Source organism: Hydra vulgaris, chromosome 09 (genome assembly GCF_038396675.1).
Source record: "Hydra vulgaris chromosome 09, alternate assembly HydraT2T_AEP".
NCBI classification, from domain to species: domain Eukaryota; kingdom Metazoa; phylum Cnidaria; class Hydrozoa; order Anthoathecata; family Hydridae; genus Hydra; species Hydra vulgaris.
Genome location: NC_088928.1, coordinates 28,474,494 through 28,487,382, shown reverse-complemented (window position 1 = coordinate 28,487,382; position 12,889 = coordinate 28,474,494). Strand labels below are relative to the sequence as shown.

The 12,889-nt window shown below is 27.1% G+C and overlaps 1 protein-coding gene across 2 annotated transcripts in view; it reads right to left on the bottom strand.

The window, feature by feature from the left end:
• Positions 1 to 12,889, bottom strand: part of LOC100205532 (uncharacterized) — a 109,028-nt gene that overhangs the window by 83,043 nt on the left and 13,096 nt on the right. The window lies entirely within an intron of this gene.

Below are 12,889 nucleotides of genomic sequence, written 5' to 3'. Positions count from 1 at the left end.
TTGAAACTAGACATACCGGTTATTCTTGAAAATAAAAAATACATTAAAACAGATATATTTTAAAAAGAAACAAACACTCATGACTATTTAAACTTCAACATCTGTATCATATAAAAAAGAGCATATCATATAACCATGCTAAAAATGGTTTTATATTTGATTATGCTACAGAAAAACTACATTTAGAAGAACTAAAAATATTGTTAAAGGATTTGTCATTACCTTGAATATGTCATAGTTATAGCATTTCATGACGCAAAGTTACGAGGACCAGCGCCAATAGAACAATGGAACCAAGTTCTTCCTTTAGTGACTTTGTTACAAACTAAACTGCCAACTGACCCTAACTGAAGCTAACCTTTTACTAAGTTTATCTGATAATGAAAGAGTAAAAAAAGTTTTTTCAAATACTCAACCGGTGATTGCCAGCAAACAGTCGCTAAACTTACTGGGAAAAATGACATTTTCAAAATTTCATTCTAAAAAAAACTATTTTCTATCAAAAAAACAGGAATATTCGATTCTATCAAAAAAACAGGAATATTCGAATGGAAAAATAGTTAATGTAAAATCTGCCAGTTGTATTTACAAGAACTAGATAAGTTTGAGACATCCAATGGCACAATTTGAAACATTAAAAGTCACATTACTGGTAATAGTATAAATGTCATTTATTATCTAAATTGTTTATCATATAATAGACTTTTAGTCTAACTATCTATTTATACAGGAAAACCAAATAATTTAAGAAACTGCAAAAATAGATTTCCAGTTGCAAAACTAACAACTCAACAGACAAATTCAACAATCATGTATATGATTGCCAGAAAACACACAAAATGTTTCAGCTAATTTTTTTCTTTCAGCTTTTTATTTTTCTCGAACTAAAAAATGCAACAAATTTTTTGACCTATGAAAATCATTTACATAAACAAAACATGACACCTTCAATTAATACTTCCTTTTACAATAACATTTTTCCTGGCATCTTCAGCATCCTTTTTGTTTTAAATGTTTTTCTGCTTGTTTAATTTGTACCTTGAATTTTGTACTTTGGGCTGTTGGCCCAAATGCTTATTCATACCTCCAAAACTAAAACTGGAGAGATCTTCTTGCTGGGATACCAGAAACGCTTTGTCTTCATCATTGTGCAAAATTTGCAATTTATCTGATCTTGCAACATCAAAAAGTCATGTAAATTAATTTTGAAAATTTCTTCTTTCATTCTGTATCCCTCAAAATTTTTTGTGCGACTTTTTTTAATGACTTGTAGACATTATGTAACTTCAGCAATTTTTTGGCAGCATATCTAACTGGTGTAGTTGGTATCCTAGCCTTTTTCCAGTAACGAAAGACAGATAATATGGTAATATTGGCACTTGGGCTTGATGATTTCTTTTCTTTCTTGCAATAATAGAGGAAGTTTGCCAGTACTTGTTGATTCAAAGGAAGTAAGGAGCATTCCAACTCTTTGGTTGATTTTCCAATTACATACACACTGGCAGAACTTCTCGTTGTTGGAGCTATTGCCATTTTTACCTAAACAATGAACTAACAATCATTGCCTAGAGTTTACCAGTTCTGTTTATGTTATAAAAAACTTTAATGAATGATTAAAATAACCTAGCACTACTACTACTAGTCTACTACAGAATGATAATTTTTAGTTTATTAATAACAATTTTCAGTTTGAACAATGAATATATAAATATTTAATTTAATTTTAAAAATATAATTTATCTTGGAATCTTTGAAGAATTCAAATTAGAGACAACTGCGTGTGATATAATAATTAATTACTAAATTATAATTGACTTAATAATCAATAATCATATTAATAATAGTGGAGGCTCATGCAGGAAATACACACATGAGAAGAAGCGAACTTAGATTAAAGTTAAGTAAGTAGGCAAAAGAGGTTGCTATACAAATAATATATTTCTTTTTAAAATCTCATTTTACAGATCATATATTTAATTTATTATAAAATTATTATACATTTATTATATTTCACATAAACTAAAACTACCATTACTTAGTACTTACTCTCACACTTAGAGATTAAAATATATAAAATGAAGCCACCGAACAAAAAATGAAATAACTTCAGATAAGCCAAAAAAAATGGAAAAATTACATAATATTTTTAGTGTCTGCTAAAATTGTTCAATTTTGCGCCACCTCTAAATATTACTGAATCTGTCGCATTTTGGCTTATATATATATATATATATATATATATATATATATATATATATATATATATATATATATATATATATATATATATATATATATATATATATATATATGTATATATACAGTTGTGTGACAATTTATTATGGCCACTTATGAATTTTGATCATTTTGAAGTTTAATCTAATTTTTTACATATGAAGTGTAAAAATTCATTATTAAAAGTTATTCTTTTGTTTAAAATAAAGTTTTAACTCATAAAATCTGAGCTTTTTTTTTGCTACTGGCAACACTGTCACTTTTGACAGCAATTTTGTATGATGTCATCTTAATTTTATTCTTTTAGCTGTACACTTGTTAAATTTTATTACCAGAGTTTTGAATTCGTTTATTACCTCATAAAGGTTATCATCAAAATAATTATTTAAACCAGTAAAAATATTGTTTCTTGAATATTTTTTTTTATTTTGAAATAAAAATAAATGTATTTGATTTGATATTTTTAAAGTTATGAGTACCAAAGCGAATTATTAAGTGTAGTACTGAAATAGAAAATCTTATTTTAGTTATGGGGGAAAAAAAAGGAGTTGTTATCATCAAAATAATTATTTAAATCAGTAAAAATATTGTTTCTTGAATATTTTTTTTTATTTTGAAATAAAAATAATTGTATTTGATTTGATATTTTTAAAGTTATGAGTACCAAAGCGAATTCTTAAGTGTAGTACTGAAATAGAAAATCTTATTTTAGTTATGGGGAAAAAAAAAGGAGTTGTTACCATCAAAATAATTATTTAAATCAGTAAGAATATTGTTTTTTGAATATTTTTTTTTATTTTGAAATAAAAATAAATGTATTTAATTTGATATTTTATAAGCTATGAGTACCAAGGCGAATTCTTAATTGTAGTACTGAAATGTAAAATCTTATTTTAGTTATGGGGATAAAAAGGAGTTGTTACCACACAAATTTGCTGAAATTAGGGCGCTTTCAATAAATACTAATCTTTCTCAACGAGAAGTATACACAATATAATAGCTAATATGGAGAACTTGATGCCAAAGAGGGTTGGTAAATTTGGAAAAAAAAAAATTCTAACACAACACGGAAAAAGAATACTTACCAAGATTGTTCTAGAAAATAGACAGGCCACCAACAATGAAATCACTAATAAGCTGGACCAATCTGCAGTCAAAATGACAAAGAGAACCGTTCAACATCGCCTACACAATCTTGGTTACATTTCACAACGTCCAGCTAAGAAGCCTAATCTGACATGCAAAAAAGGCTGGTGTGGGCAAAAAAGTAAAGGAATTTAACAGAAGATGATTGGACATTAGTAAAATTAACTTGGATGTATTTAAAATATCCACTTTCTTACACCAAACTTTAAATATTCACTTAACAATCCTTGTATAATATTTTAAGGTATGTTTTAGCGACGAGAGTACTTTCCAAAAGTTAATAAAGAAGGCTCAAGGGAATAATGAATCAGTTACAATAAAAAAAAGTCCTGGAACAATAGTTATTGCCATAATTGGCGGAATGGTTTAGTTCAAGTGAAAAAAAAACCTTTATGCTGGACGGGGCACCATGTCACACGGCTAAATCAGTTGAAAAAATATCTATCACAACAAAATATTCCATTACTTGATTGGCGAGGAAACTCTTAATTTAATTATTCTTGCATACCATTGTATGATATTATGCAAAGTTTTTCATGAAGACAAAGCAAGTACTTTTTTGTTACATTCCATTATGTTTCTTTTGTTATAAAATATAAAATTTTTATATATTTATATTTTATATATATATATATATATATATATATATATATATATATATATATATATATATATATATATATATATATATATATATATATATATATATATCTATATCAGGCTTGGTTAGGAAAGGCGTGCAATCGCACTCTGATCTTGACCACGCATACAATATTTAGTTGCGACAACTTGCCCATGGCTTTATAAATGTTTTGAGAACATTTCAAAAAATAATCAAGCGCAAAAAAGTTTAACTGGACCGATGAGAGACAATTACAAAAAATAAAAGCTGCCTGATTAAATTGTTATAAAATAAGTTTAGAATAATTAATAAACTTCGTCTTTTATAATTAAGCGACACTCTTTTATATAACGTAAAAACTTACTATTAATAATTGTTTAATACAGAAACAATTGTTATTCAATTTATCAAAGAGTTTAGTATAATTTCTTTTATTTGAGTACTTCTGATTTATTTCAACAAGATTCTAATAAACAAACATTTGTTGATTTATTTAATAAATAAAAAAGTCAATCTTTTTTTAACCATTTCGCGGTTTGCCTAGTTGGCCTGAGTTTTGTTTTTACAAAAGCATACAATTCTTTGTAGTACGACGAACAAAAAAAACAATTAACTCATTCAGTTACTATGACAATGTTAGAACGTTGTTTTTAGCAGTATCTTTAAAAATGTTAAAAACAATTCTGCAATGCGCTAGACCCCTGAATTAGCGGTCTACAATGATCAGTATCCAAACAAATTACATTCCAAATGAATTATATTTTTATTTTTTATTTTACTAACCAAAATCAAATTTTAAATACGTCAAACTATATAAAAGCATTTTTTCATGATTAAACTCAAAAGGTAATAATAAATTACGAGAAATAAATTACGAGGAAGCGGAACTGCTTAACCACTGACTATGAATAGTGAGTGGGCTTTTTTTTTTTTTTTTTTTAATAAGTATTTAAAACAGAAATAAGTTAATTTAAGTTTAAGTATAACAAATTTGTAAGAATGACATCTGAAGCAAAAAAAATTAAAGATAGTAAACCAATATCTAAGAACTTAAAAACTTTTCTTTTGTGGGGGAAAGAATCAGTTATTGAATACACGGAAGAAAATGGCTTAGTTGTCAAAATATGGTGTAAGATTTGTGCTAGGAACAAAACTGAAATTTTAACGGATGCTTGAGTTTAAGGAGCATCGGATAATTCTTTGACAGCCTTAATTTGTAACTCCAGGAATTAATTTAAACATAATTTTTCTACCATTATATAACTTATAACTGTAGTTATCTTAAATTTACTATATTACCAAGTGATTAAATTTTTTAGAGAATTGCTTAATTTGAACCGTGATTTTTTCTTTGATAATAAAAAAAGGTTGATCGCCATCTTAGAGGGCAAAGTTATAGATTAGCGGTGCTGATTGATAATGGTAACTCAGAAGATCCTGGAAGTAGTTGTGTTGCTAACCTCGATATGGAAAACTTGTTACCTATTACACAAGACAACTACAAAGCGTTATTAAAGATGATTAGAACAGCCTATGAAATGGCTCTAAAACCGAGCATACCACATAGCCATTTCAAGACACTGATCAAATGCCAAAGACTTAATGGTGTACTCCTTTTAGAAGGAAAAGACAACAATAAAGCAGGTTATTGATTTTTAGGTTCAGTTTCTTTTTCGTAATTTGATAAAACAATTCAAATGAAAAAATCAAATTAAAGTTAGGTTACTATTATAATAAAAGTTTAATTTTTTTTTTTTTCAAGATTTTACATCTGAATGGTCTTATCCTTTTGATTTTTTAATTTGAAAAATATTAGTTATATTATTTATTTATTTTTTTATTGTTTTTAATTTCATTTTTAGCACGTGAATATATCTCATGCATTGCCAGTGCCATTAAAGAAAAAGTTGCTAAAATTGTCAATGAAACAAACTTTTTCTCCATTCTTTCCGATGGTTCTCAGGCTAGAAAAAAAAAGGATGAAAAAGAGTTGATTCTTGTGCGCGTTGAATGCGAGGGGACCCCTGCCTGTTTTTAAGTTTCTTTACTTGATATGAACAGTTTGGGTGGTATGAGTGCCAATACCATTAAAATGGCTATTGATAGCATTTTTATTGAAACCGGTAGTGTTCCTTTAACTGCGTTAGCTTACAAATACAAACTAGCGCTACGGCCGACGGAGCTTGGGTTAATTTTGGAATTTATAATGGCGTGTTAACACAATTAAAAAAAAAAAGAATGTGGCTGATAAAAATTCACTGCGTAAACCATCGTTAAGGATTAGCAATAAAAGATGCTGTGAAAGATATTTCCCAGTATAAAGAGTGTGAACGTTTTTACATTTCCATATTTAATTTATTTCGCAATTCTGGAAAACTAAAATGCGCAGTTAAAAAAGCTGCTGAGGCTTTGAACATTACATATTACACCTTGCCTAATATATTTGGAACGCGCTTTATAAGTCACAGGAGACGCAGCTTTACAAAACTTTTACATAATTGGCCTTCGCTTATTGTGGGTTTCGATAATGCTCTTGCTGATCGCGACACTAAAGCAGATATGCATGCTAAACTTTCTGGATTGTCCAAACGGTTGCATGACTACAGACTATTATGTATGGTTTGTAGTAGTGCTGAGCACAAAATCCGGATCAATCCATATCCGGATTACCGATCCGGATTGATCTGGATTGAAACAAAAGTAACAATCCGTTTAATCCGGATTAAAATACCAAATCCGGATTATGATATAAATCCGGTTTATTCAACAAAAAAAAAATACTTGGAAAAATTAAATATAAAATTTAAAAAACTCTAATATAAACATTTGGTGAAAATTTAAAGTATTTACATTGAGTTACAACCATATAAAAAAATCAAAATCAATTTTGTCGAAAACTGTTTTTGCGTAAGAATTCCCATTTTCCTCGATTTTTTTGAAAACTACTGAAATATGATATTAAATGTAGGTAAGTACTCTGCTTAGAAGTAAGTATCAGACCTTTTATTCAGTTACTGACATCCGTAAGAGATTAGACTACTAGAGACAAGAGAGTACCCAATACCTAATAGTTAATACATATTAAGTATTTTAGTAATGCACAGGACACAAGATTACAAGATGTTAATGTTGTTGAATAATATTGATTGAGATAAACGTTTAAGCGTGCATTATTCGATATTTCGCCAAATATTTATTTTTTCATGCATGTGGCCATACTAGTTGGGTCTCCTAATTCTAATCTTCATGGGTTATTCTATTATCACGTGTATTATTGTTGTTCAGAAGTATTATAAATAAATATTGTGTGCATTCTACAACAAGTTATCAGATATCAATTATTATTGTACTTTTATTAATATTTAATAACAGTCGTCAGTCATGAGGCAATGTTATTTATTTTCAGTACTCACTGTTCTGTAGTTTTTTGTAGTCTACTAGTTACTAATTTACAGCTCAGTAATTTGTTATTACATTAGTACTTATTACGTATGGTATCGTAATTTGTATTATATCATTTATATTTTGTTATTAAACTGTTGATATTTTAAACTTTACCTATTAAAAATGTCTCAAATTTGGACAAATTTTTACCAAAGGTATCGAAGAACACAATAAGCATTTAGTATTTTGCAATGCCTGAATTTGTATGAATTGCATACAAATACGCACATAAAATCTCCTTTTTTTATTAATAAAAATAGTAAATACCTACTTGCTACTTTCTAATTCCTAGTTCCTACCTCATAGGTGGGTATCTAATAATAAATTGTGAAAAACTCGAAAACCCTGGTGTATTTGCTATTAGGGGTCTTATATTGAGTCGATTGTCAATAGATCTGAGATCTTAATTCGAATTATTTAGGTTGATACTTGATAATAATGAAAAAATAGCTGATTATCTCAAAAACAATGAAGCCGGATTGGATTCGAAATCCGAATCAACAGATTGAATCCGAAATCCGAATCGACCGATTGGATCCGTGAATCCGGATAAAACGGATTGATCTGAAATTCGGATTAAATAATTGTAATCCGTAATCCGGATTGGTCAAAATAATGCTCAGCACTAGTTTGTAGTTATTTGGACATCTTAGAAAAATTGTCACCATTATCATTGGTTTTTGAAAAACAAATGTTAATGGTGAATGAGTTAAAACCAACGGTGGATTTAACAAAGGCTAGCTTAGCAGAATTAAGCAATGAAGATATTGATAATATTATTGATTCATATTTACTCAAGTTTATAATCAATGAAAAAGATGGTTCAACCAATCTTGTTTCTTCGTATTTTAAAGAAGGTAACGAATTGAAAAAATTGAACCCAGAGTTTGTTGAGATTGAACTCAACACTATGGCTAATCTCAACTTTGAATGTATTCATTCTGCCATTAAAGTAGGAAATTAGCAATTGAAATCATTCTGCCATTGATAAACGATAGATTTAGTTCGCTGTTAAATCCCATATTCGAATCAATGGATTGGTTAGATCCGCAAGTATGGACAGCAGGCAGCATGTATGGTGATGCCAGCATATCTTTATTACTAAACAAATTTTTTTACCCTCTAGAAAAATTAGGAATGGATTTTAAAATGGTTCTTTTGGAATGGAGAACTGCAAAACTAGTAATAAATGCCAAGTACACCATTGCAAATATGGCAGAATATTTTTCTTTATCATAAAATTAAGTTTCCAAACTTGAGTCTTTTAGTTGAACTTCTGATGTGTATTGCTGATTCTAATTCAGCTGCCGAATGCGTTTTCAGTATTTTGACTGTGATTTTGACTGATAGGCGTTTGAACCACTCAACAATGATGAACCACTCAACAATGGAAGACTCAATAATCATAGCAGGGAATGACACGAATTTCACTCAACAAGAACACTATGAAATTTAAGTCGCGCTGTGGATATTTTCTTAGATAAGCGAAGAGTTTTTGCCTTGATTCAGCTAATGCTACCATTGCCACTGATTATAGTAGCGAAGAAAGCTGCACCAGTGAAGATATAAGTTCTATATCTGAATCGGACGGATAAACAATTTATTATATAATTTTTATCCCACTTAATTTTATATTTATTTACATTACTAAAGAGTCCTGAAGGACAAAACAATATTGTCTACTGTTATATATATATATATATATATATATATATATATATATATATATATATATATATATATATATATATATATATATATATATATATATTATGCATACATAACATATATAGTATTATATATATGATATCTTTGATTGTCATATTCTTGTTATACGATTGCATAAATAAGTTGAATTTAATAAAAAGGCAGCTTATAAGCTAATATATGTATATATTATATGCTGTATATATAAAACTTTTTAATAATATAGATCAAAATATGTTATTAAAAATATACACTGCCATTTTATTAAATCTTTTAAATATCCGTGTGTGTGTGGCTCCAACAACAAGTCAATGTATTAAAATAAAACAAATTTATGTTAGCGAATCTTTTTAAAGCATTCGCCAATATAAAATCATTTAATTAGTAAAGATTAAAGTTATGAAGTTAATTTTTTTTTGCGTGTATTTTTAAAAGTTATTGTTATGCGGACAAACATGGAAACATACTTGAATGTTCTCAAAACATCTATGAAGCCATGGGCAAGTTGTCGCAACTAAATATTGTATGCGTGGTCAAGATCAGAGTGCAATCGCACGCCTTTCCCGACCAAGCCTGATATATATATATATATATATATATATATATATATATATATATATATATGTATATATATATATATATATATATATATATAATACAATTTTATATTTTTTTTAAGTTTAAAATTTTGTTTTTGTAAATTAAGTAAATAAATTTAAAAATAAAATCAAAATTTATTTAAAATTTAAAAAATTTTATATTTAAAAAATACTTTTAACAAATAAAACAACAATAAATGTTCCAACTATTTTATAGTCATCTTCAGTCGGGTTTGAAAAACTTATTTAATTTTATATACAAATATTTTATATACAAATATTGGTATGTGGTATAATAGTAATAAAATATAAATCATAACTTTTTTTTTTTTTAATAATTATGACAAAATAGACAATAGCAAAAATACAATAAAAAAGGTATTAAATTATTTATCAAAAAATTATTAACTTATAAAATGGTAAGTATTATGTGAAAAAAGATTGCGAAAATCTTGTAATGGTTTAACTGTTTGTTCATACCTGGATTTTTCCATTTAATGAACAAAGTTTTCTTAACTTTAAGCTCGATTGTATTGGAGGCAGATCATTTATTATTATAATTATCAAAACAATAGGGTACCATTTTGCTTTTGTACCACAATTATTGAACAAATTAAAACTAAGGACTCAGTGATCGAAATGCAGAAAAACAACTCTAAAATGTATAACAACAATACAAGTTATTCAGTTTTCAATACAAACTCTCAATAACTTTTTGAATTCTTGTTTAGTGTTTGTGAATTTTTAAGAGCTAATTACAATGAAAGATTTCATTTTGGTCAGTTAGTTTGAATTTGACAATTCAAAGCCTGATTACTCCAAGTTTCTATTTATATCAGTAGATAGTTTTCTTTGTCAGTAAGTAAAATTTAATAAACGAATGAATTTAGTGAATCTTAATATGCTCAGGGTAGGTAGATTTTCCAAAAGTTAACAAATTGCCCCCTCAGTTGCATCAAGCACCTGAGAGTAAACACTTCAACAAAAAAAATTTGAAGGTAAGAAGGTAAGAAAAATATTAACTATCACTCTAAGCATCAACTGTTAAAAAGATATTTTTAAAATAAAAATATTAAAAATATATTTAGTTAATATGTATATAAATTTTTTTTTTAAAGTTGTGACCAAATAAAATTAGTACATATTTACAAAAATGTTTACTTGTATAAGGATTACACAAAGAAATCTTTATATACACAGAAAAAAAAGTGAAAAATTGCAATTAGCTAAAAAAATAACAAATAAATTTGTAAAAAAAAAAAAAATTAAAATTAGCAAAGATATTCAAGCACATAAGTATTGTTAAAAGTTAACAAATTATGAAGTAACATAAACTAATTAAAATGCTAGTGCCAATAAATAAAGTATTACTCCATCAAATAATCAAAATTTTGATTTAATTGATTAATTTTATTGGAATCTAAACACATATGTTCATGGAATTGTTTAAAATAAATGTGTGCTCTTTACAATTCTGTTTGATTGCATGACCTCTTCTTTTGTAAACTTTTCACACACTAAAAAATAGTGCAATATCAATAGTTGCTTGTTTCTGTAAAAGCAAGTCTTGAAATATAAATTTTTTCTAGACAAGAAAAGAATCTTGAAAATTAATATACTCCATAATTCCACACTTCTGAAATATAGCCACATCACTAATGCTACACTGATTTAAAATTTGATATATACTTATGTTTTTTTACAGATAACTATTAAGACTTTATTTCAACTCTTACAATCCTGGAGCTGAAATTTGAAAGTTTATAATTTGCTGTACCAAGAAAGTCATAAAAGTAGAAAATTGAGACTCATTAAAGCGATAAAATTATACTTTTTATGTTCATATAATAAAGAACTACATGAGTTTGTATATGTGTTAGTTTTTCTCTATCCTAAATCATTCATGTTTTGAGGTAGCAAGTACTTTTGCCTATATAACAGGAATTACATCCTGCGCATACAAATTTATAAACAACAAATGATTTGAACTGTACAGGAAAATGATCATTTAGTAAAAACATATTAGAAATTTTGAAAGAGGTAAAAATTAAAATAAAGGTTATAGATTTACAATATTTTATAATGATAGAGTTTAAACTTTTTGGCTTGAACAGATATATTACCAATATAAGGAAGTGTAAAGGAGTTTTTCATGACTTCTTGGTTAATGGATTCATATTGATTAGTAGAAACAGTTTTTTGGTAAGATTAGAATTATAAATTTTATTTATAAGACGGTTACATGTTGCTTTTAAGAATGTTGAAAAGTTTTTAATGCCATAGTAAAAAGTTTTGTATTATTAATTTTAAAGATTCTATCAGTTAAGCATTTAATTAAATTTATTTTGGGTGAAAAAGAGATGAAACAACAAAAATAAAAAACTACTTAATGAAAATTGGAAGTACATAAGGAACTATTTAGTTTGTTTATATTAATGTACAAGAAAGAGATTTTAGATTCCTTTTCCTTTTCCATGGTAAAAGATATTGAATGTCTTTTATTGATATAGTCAAGAAAATGGCATAAATCATTTGATGATGATGGCAATGTGGCAAAAATGTCATCAACATAACATTTGTCAAATAATGGCTTGACTCCATTATATGATTTTAGCTATTTTTCTTCAAAATGACCCATAAATAAATTAGGATCCATAAAGAACAGAGGCTAATGGGGAGCCCATAGCAACACCATATAACTAACACCATTTAACTAGCTACTGTGTATTTTTTGTATGGAATATACTCATCTCTTATTTTTAAATTATGACAAGGAGTGTTCATGTGACAAGGAGTTAATAAGTTTTGGAAGATATATATCATTAGCTATATAAAAATAATGCATTAGTTTATACAGATTAGATTGAGCTGTGCCAAAATTCAAGTGGTAGATTTTTTTAGTCTTTTTTATCGATGTCTTAAGCTTATAGTACATTTTGCTGTTTTGCGTTATACAGATTCAATTGAGGATATATCAGTTTTTAAATTGCTTAAACAGTAACTGCATGTTCAAGATGTCTTTTAAACACTTTAAATAACTTGGGAAATAATTTTTTTTTAAGGTTAATTATCATGCTATTGCTATTTTGTGTTACATTATTGAATTTGTCATGTTAATAATAATACTATTTGTTTT